Source organism: Manis pentadactyla, chromosome Y, assembly GCF_030020395.1.
Source record: "Manis pentadactyla isolate mManPen7 chromosome Y, mManPen7.hap1, whole genome shotgun sequence".
In the NCBI taxonomy this organism is placed as follows: Eukaryota; Metazoa; Chordata; class Mammalia; order Pholidota; family Manidae; genus Manis; species Manis pentadactyla.
Genome location: NC_080039.1, coordinates 9,943,565 through 9,951,727, shown reverse-complemented (window position 1 = coordinate 9,951,727; position 8,163 = coordinate 9,943,565). Strand labels below are relative to the sequence as shown.

At 37.7% G+C, this 8,163-nt stretch overlaps 1 pseudogene; it reads left to right on the top strand.

Moving 5' to 3' along the window:
- The first annotated feature begins 3,156 nt into the window (after positions 1–3,156).
- LOC130682101 (ATP-dependent RNA helicase DDX3X-like) lies at positions 3,157–5,243 on the top strand (annotated as a pseudogene).
- The last annotated feature ends 2,920 nt before the right edge of the window (positions 5,244–8,163 follow it).

The following is an 8,163-nucleotide window of genomic DNA, read 5'->3' as shown; positions in this document are numbered from 1 at the left end:
TTCCTACTTTAAATAGGCCTGTAGTGCTATATGCTTTCCTCTCAGAACTGCCTTTCTGTGTCCCACAAAAGTTGGGGCTTTGTGGTGGTGTATTTCTAGTTTTACTCCTTTGTGGTCTGAAAATTTGGTTGGTAAATTCTCTATCTTTTTGAATTTACTGAGGCTCTTTTTGTGGCCTCAAACGTGGTCTACCCTGAAAATGTTCCATATGCACTTGAGAAGAATGTGTATGGGTGTAAATTTCTATAGAAGTCTGTTAGGTCCTTCTGTTCTAGTGTGTTGTTCAGTACCTCTATGTCCTTAGTTTCTGTCTGGTGGTGATCTGTCCTTTGGAGTAAGTGGTATGTTGAAGTCTCCTAAAATGAATGCATTGCATTCTCTTTCCTCATTTAGTTCTGTTAGTAATTGTTTCCCATATGATGGTGCGCCTGTGGTGGGTGCATGTAAATTTATAATCATTATATCCTCTTCCTGGACTGACCTCTTTATCATTATGTAATGTCCTTCTTTATTGCTTTTTACTTTCTTTGTTTTGAAGTATGTTTTTTCTGATACTAGTTCTGCAACACCTGCTTTTATCTCCCAGTTGTTTGCATGAAATATCTTTTTCCATTTCTTGACTTTTATTCTGTGTATGTCTTTGGGTTTGAGGTGTGTGTCTTTTAAGCAGAATTTAGATGGGTCTTGCTTTTTTAACCATTCTGTTACTCTGTGTTCTTTCATTAGTTTAATCAATCCATTTACATTTAGGGTGAATATTGAAAGATATGTATTTATTGCCATTGCAGGCTTTAGATTTGTGTTCACCAAATGTTGAAGGGTAGCGTCTTTACCACCTTTCTTACAAACTGCCTTATTAAGCTATCATACACACAGTCTGATGATTTCTCTCACTTCTTATTCCTCTTCCTCCATCCTTTATATGTTAGGTGTTTTATTCTGTACTCCTTGTGTTTCCTTTGACTGGTTTTGTGCGCAGTTGATTTTATTTTTTGCGTTTAGTTAGTGTTTGGTTGGTCTTCTTTCTTTGCTGTGATTTTGTTTTCTGTAGTGACATCTATTTAGCCTTAGGAGTGCTACCATCTAGAGCAGGCCCTCTAAAATACCCTGTAGAGGTGGTTTGTGGGAGGCAAATTCCCTCAACTTTTGCTTTTCCGGAAATTGTTTAATGCGTCCTTCATATTTAAATGATAATTGTGCTTGATACAGTATTCCTTGTTCTAGGCCCTTCTGTATCATTGCATTAAATATATCATGTTATTGTCTTCTGGCCTGTAAGGTTTCTGTTGAGAAGTCTGATAATACCCTGATGGTTTTCCTTTGTAGGTGAACTTTTTTCTCTCTCTGACTGCCTTTAAAACTCTGGCCTTGTCCTTGGTCAATGCCATTTTAATTATGCATCTTAGTGTCCTCCTCCCTGGGTCCCTTGTGGTCTTCCAAGGTCTGAGAGACTATTTCCTCCCCCAGTTTAGGGATGTTTTCAGCAGTTATTTCTTCAAAGGCACCTTCTGTCCCTTTTCCTCTCTTCTTCTTTTGGTACCCCTTTAATGTGGATATTGACCCATTTGGCTTGGTCACAAAGTTCTCTGAATGGTCTTTCATTCCTGGAGATCCTTTTATCTCTCTCTACCTCAGCTTCTCTGTGTTTCTGTTGTCTTCTCTCTGTTCCATTAACGGTCTCTGGCACCCCAGCCAGTCTGCTCTCAAGTCCTTCCAGAGATTGTTTTATTTCTGTATTCTTCTTCCTAACTTGATCCTTTAGCTCATGCATATTTCTCTGCAGGTCCATCAGCATGGTTATGACGTTAATATTGAATTATTTTTCAGGGAGTTAGGTTAAATCTATCTCTCCAGGCCCTCTCTCGGGCACCAAGAGTAATTCTGGACTTCACCAAATTCCTCTGCCTTTTCATGGCGGTAGAGGAAGCTGTAAGCAGGTAGCGCTTGTGTCACAAAGTCCTCTCCAGCTTGTTGGTCACCTTGCCCTTCTCCGCTGCCTGTGCCGGTTACCCACACACCAGGAGCAGCTTCTGGTTTTTTTTCCTGAGCTGCCGCAGGCGGTGTAGCCATCGGGACATCCCCGGGCCCTGCGGGGAGAGCCAAGCACACTGGGTGTGCTCTCCTGCGATAACGGCTACCCTTCACACCCTCTCCCAGCTTCCTCTGTCTGTGCTGGGCTGCCACATGCCATGGAGCCTCTGAGTCTGTCCCCGGTGGTTGTGGAGGTGGCCCTGGGCAGCTGCTGTGGGCACAGCTACTCTCAGGCTGCTCCCCTGCTGTGGCGGGACCACTCGGGAAGGGTAATTGACAGGAGGCTGTTTAATCACCATGAGGGCTTCAGATCTGCATTTCTGCTCAGATTGTTAGTGTTTATGGTGCCTGAATTTCCCAGGATACCCAGCTGCTGGTCTGAGTGTGGCTGGATGCTGTGAGGCCTCTTTCTCTTTACGTCTTTCAAAAAGCACTCGCTTTTCTTTTGTCCCTAGGGCACCAGCAGTGGCAACCTGCTCACATGTTTTACTGTTGCGTTTCCCTAATATCCAGCACACCATGTACTGTGTGTCTGTGCTCCCGGTGAGGATGACTAGGGCTTGGTATTTAGCATACCTGGGCTCCCTCACCCTCCTCACTCCAACTCCTCTCCTCCCGCTGGTGGGCGGGGGTTGGTGGAGTGCTCAGCTCCTGCCGGTCCTCAGCTTGTATCTTACCCCCTTCATGAGGCGCTCGGTTCTCGCAGCTGTAGATGTAGCCTTACTGTTTGTTGTACTGTATCTTCTGGCCTCTCTTTTAGGAATAGTTGTATTTGTTGTATTTTCAAAAATATATATGGTTTTGGGAGGAGATTTCCGCAGCCCTTCTCTCACCACCATCTTGGCCTCTCCTCTGAGATGAAGCTTTTTTAATATTAGTGATCATTTTGTAGTGATTTATTAGTATTTAGATTAAAACATAAATGATTTTAATTTTATACATAGTCTTTGAAAAATAATAGTTATCCTTTATTATTACAGAGTCAAGTAATAGTCTCCTTGGCTTGTGTGACTTAAGTGTGTTTCATGTGTTACTTTGTGTAGTAAGAATGTTGGATAAATGTATCAAGCTTAATTAAAGACACAACTATATTCAACTGTAAGTTTCTCATCAGATCCTAAATTGGGTGTTTTTTGTAATAGATACTTAGTGTTGGACAAAGCTGATAGAATGCTGGATATGAGATTTGAACCTCAGATACATCGTATAGTTGAACAAGGCAGTATGCCACGGAAGTGTATTCACCACACCATGATGTTCAGTGCTACCTTTCCTAAGGGAATACAGTGTTTTTTTTTTTAGAAAAAATACAACTTCCTTTTTTAGAACGTATTTGTTAATAAGTACTTGAGTATCTTCAGACACTTAAAAAGTTAGAGTAATAATATTTCAGGCTTTTATTTTTCCCTTTTTTCAAAGGCTTGCTCATGATTTCTTGGATGATTATATCTTCCTGATAGTAGGCAGAGTTGGCTCTACGTCTGAAAGCATCACGCAGAAGGTAGTTTGGGTGGAAGAGTCAGACAAACGGTCATTTTTGCTTGACCTCTTAAATGCAGCAGGTAAGGTGAATTATAATTAGTGACAGCTTGGTGTAAGAAAGACCAGTTTGGCTCTCCTTAGCCTCTACCTTGTCTTTCACTTACCTTCTTATGTGTTAAGTTTATATTAGCTCCATGTGCTTGTTTACCTAGCAAAAAATGAAAGCCAGTTAACATTTAGAAAAGGTAATTACACCTGTTGCTGTTAGTAAACAAAATCTTACATATAATTTTTCAGGGAAGGATTCACTGACGTTAGTGTTTATGCAGACCAAAAAGTGTGCTGATTATCTCAAGGAACTCTTATCCTGTGAAGGATATGCTTTTACCAGTTTTCATGGAGATCGATCACAGAGGGATAAAGAGGAGGGCCTTCATCAGTTCCGTTCAGGAAAAATCCCAATTCTAGTGGCTACTGCCACGAGTACCTTTTTGTTTTTAGGTTACACATGTTTGACTATTGCTTTCTTTTAACAAAAGTTATATTTCAGGTGGCAGCAAGAGGATTAGACATTTTAAATGTGAAACATATAATCAATTTTGATTTGCCAAGTGATATTGAATAATATGTACATCAGATTGGTCGTACAGGATGTGTAGGAAACCTTGGTAAAGTGTTTTAGTTTGACACGGAATCTGAAATACTAGAACCTTTATTTTAAAGAGAAGGTGGACATGACATCAAGCAGGTGTCAGATAACAGTTCTTTGTATTCTAGTTTAACTTGAATTATAACGTCACATTTTTTAGTTATAGTTATTCTGCATATAAGTAAAGACTCTGAGAAACTTCACAGAAATTCAAGCATTATATACATTTTTGTACTCTTGTAGGCCTTGCCACCTCATTCTTTAATGAAAGAAATAGAAATATCACAAAGGATTTGTTGGATCAACTTGTTGAAGCTAAACAAGAAGTGCCATCTTGGTTGGGAAACATGGCTCATGAACACCACTATAAGGGCAGCAGTCATGGACATTCTAAGAGGTACAGATTGTTTCCAGCCTTCTTATTTACTCTATGTGGGTTAAGTAAAATACTGTGCACAATTTGCATACTTGGAAAAGGGATGGCCTTAGGGAGGCTGAAGTGGAGTCAAAAATGTTGATGTTAACTGCTCAGGTCTTCAGGAACACTATTTGTGGAATTGACCACTTTGTAAACTGGTTTGAAAAATCAGAAATAGTGGGTCTATGGACAGGAATTATCATTCTATTGAATTTCTTGTTCATTAAAAGAATTCTTCCTTTTAATAGTAGATTCAGTGGAGGATTTGGTGCCAGAGACTATCAACAAAGTAGTGTTTCCACCAGTTCTGCCTTTAGTAGTAGTCATGCAAGCAGCAGCCACAGTGGTGGAGGTTTTGACAGCAGCAGCAGAGGATTTGGTGGAGGTAACATAATTTTTCCCATTTCATATTTTTGGCAAAGACTTCTTTTTTTCAAAAAATAAATTAGTGGAGAAATTTAATTTCTAAAGAACACAAAATCCAATTCTGTAGCTATCTTTTAAACGTTTATATTTAAAGTACTTGAGAAGAAAAGTTACTTAAAAGTGCTGGCTAAATTTTTTTCTTAACATCTCTTGACAGCTGGTTATGGAGTCATCTGCACTAGTGATGGACATGGAGGAAATTACAGCTTCCAGGTTGTCAGCTGCTGGGGCAATTGAATCTGCTTTACAACATGTCATCCTTGTAAACAACCTCATCTGGATACCACATGTATCTTATCCAGAACATATTCTGCAGCTTTAAGAACTGCTGTCCAGTTACCAACTGTGATTGTCCTGAAAATTCAACGGAGCTCAAAGACACAAGAAGAAAACAGTAGTCAACATTCTATTAATAAGTTGATTTAAAATTTAATTGATATAGCTTGGATTAACCCCCCCTAATGCTTATTCCCACCCCAAACTGCATTTATAAATTTTTGACTAAGGATCGTTTGTCAACTGTGACTTAAACTTTTGACAACTTTCTATTTTGATGTCCTTTTGGCTCACTAATGCCCAAAATGTCAATTGTTCAAATAAACATACTGAAGTTGTGCTAAAATCAAACCTTGTCACACAGGTCTAATGCGACTTAGCGGGTATCATCAATTTGATATGAATATAAAGGAAAAAACTTGGGCAACAGCTTGTGTTGAGACATTTTCATAAAAGAATACTGGGAAGAAGAACATCTTAATGCTGAATTAGTTCAAAATGTGGCAAATTGTACTAATTGATTTTCTCACTCTATCCTGCTTTGGCATTTAGAACTTTTGAGTCATTCCAGCTATGTTGAGGTGGCAAGTACAAATGTGTCCATATATATTTCAAAGCATTCTTCAAACATTTGGCAAGTAATACAATTCTTCTAACGTTTAGGGTAAAGTTCGGCAAATATGGGCATACTATTAGGAAAAGTTAAGAGGTTTGATAACAAGTGCTTGGGGGGAATTTCATCTTAATTAGATGTTTTAGATGCTGGCCATGCATGAAATTTAAATAGCAGATGACTGACCCATGGCAATTTACCAGTCCTCTTTATGGGTTAGAATTTAGTCTTTAATGCATGCTAGTGTTGATGTTTCTTGGTCCAGAGTATATAAGCAGGTTTATACAGCAGGCTTTAATACAGACACACATTAGTCTGTTAAAACTGCACTGAAATGTTAAAATGGCTTACATTTGTAGAGTTTGTAGATTAGAGTAATAAACAAATCCTTGAGATCAAAGAGGATGAAAATATGTACTCTACTGCACAAGGTGTCATTTCTCTATACTGCAGTTGTATTCTCTCTTAGTTGCATAGGATTCCATTATATTTATAGCCTCTTTCCTAACTTGGCCAAAGATGATTGTCCATCCCTAAAAATACCTCTGACACTTTGAACTCTCTGCTAATTTTGTGTCTGGAATGCAGTAATCTTTACCAGTTAATCTTTATCATGGCATAATGCAAAAACATCATAAAGTGCAGGAGATTTCAAGCATATTGTGCCTTGTAAAACATAAGTAGTATAGGCATTTGTTATGGTGTTATTACACTTATTGTAGAGGTTTAGACTCTGGTACATTTTCTCCATAACTTTCTACAAAGTTCTTACTGCAGTCAGAGAATTTTATATATGCATCTTTTGTGCACGTTCTAAAGTTCCAATATTATTTTGTCTCTTGGAGATGGTTGTAGGCAGCTTGTTAACTATGGATTCTAAATCGTTATTTGGAACCACAGAGTGGTCGTTGAAATATATTTGCCCACAATAGATTTTAGATACATTTTGTTGCTAGCTTGTGTAATATTCATTGAATATTTTGACACATAATTTGTTTTTGTAAGCCTAAATGTGTTCTTAGAAAGTTTAGAGAAACTTGACCAGAGGACAGTATGAAAAAACACTGGCACTTAAATGTTGAACATCACTGTATGTGAAAATGTGTTTCAGGGTAGTATGAGCTTTTAATGTTAAGTTTTATTAAGCTTGACTCAGATTAATCATTGGCAGTGTAGCTAGCCAATGATTTCTTGACAATATTTAAGGACAAATGGGCAACTTGAAATTAAAATATGCCAAGGTTTTGATATACTTAAAATATTCATGAAACATTTGTGAACACTGGTGTGAAGTATCCACATTATCAAAAGATTCTCTTAGTTTTGTTAAGGTATATGTTTGGTTTGGTTTCTAGTAACTAGCATATTTGCAATCCTCAAACATGGTTATCTTTGGTAGTCCCATAATGAGTGAATTTTCCAAATTTCTGTCCACCAGGAATATTTTCACTTTTAACAAATGTGAAACTTTTAGCAAAATAAAAACAAATGTTGTTGGTAAAACATTTAAACTTTCTAAATGGAGACATTGGACTTCATGTCACTGTAATATTATTAGTGCTAATTGTATTTGTTTTAGGTGCTACCACTGCATGTGCTGGATTCATTCTGTTTTTATTAAAGTGAAAAGTTGAACTCAGCCTTTTTGTTTTCAGTGGTGACTTAATGAGGTAGAAATGAAATTGTACTCTAAACATGAAGAATTGAAAGATTTCTTGGTATTATGCCAGAGCTATTTGTGAAATAGTGCTTGCTCACGAAGCCAGAAGCATTTCTGCTTCTTAATATATGGTTAAATGATGGTGGAATTTAGGTTGGAATATAGAGAAGCAGGATTTCCATTGTAAGTCACAGAAATATGAAAAGCCCATATGTGTAGTGTGTATTCCTTGGATCTAGTTAAAGATCAAGAAATAGATGGACCCTGTTAAGTGACAGCAGAAATGGAATAGCTGTCCAGTCTACACAATATCATTTATTTCTTTTTTATGATAATCTATTATTACAATACACGAATGCAGGAAGCCACTAACAGTTAACAAATGAAAGAGCAAGCCAGTTAAACATCAATCATAAAAGGCTACACATTTTTTAAATGTAGAGAATCTCAGTGTAATTTCTGTCCTGGTGGAATGAACATCCCATCTCCATAGAGGATAGGGTAAGCACATCATGGATTAATGACAGTGTATGCTTGGTTTTTTCTGTTAGTACATTTTGTAAGTGAAAAAAAATTATATTGATTTTCTTAATTTTAGTACCGTTAAT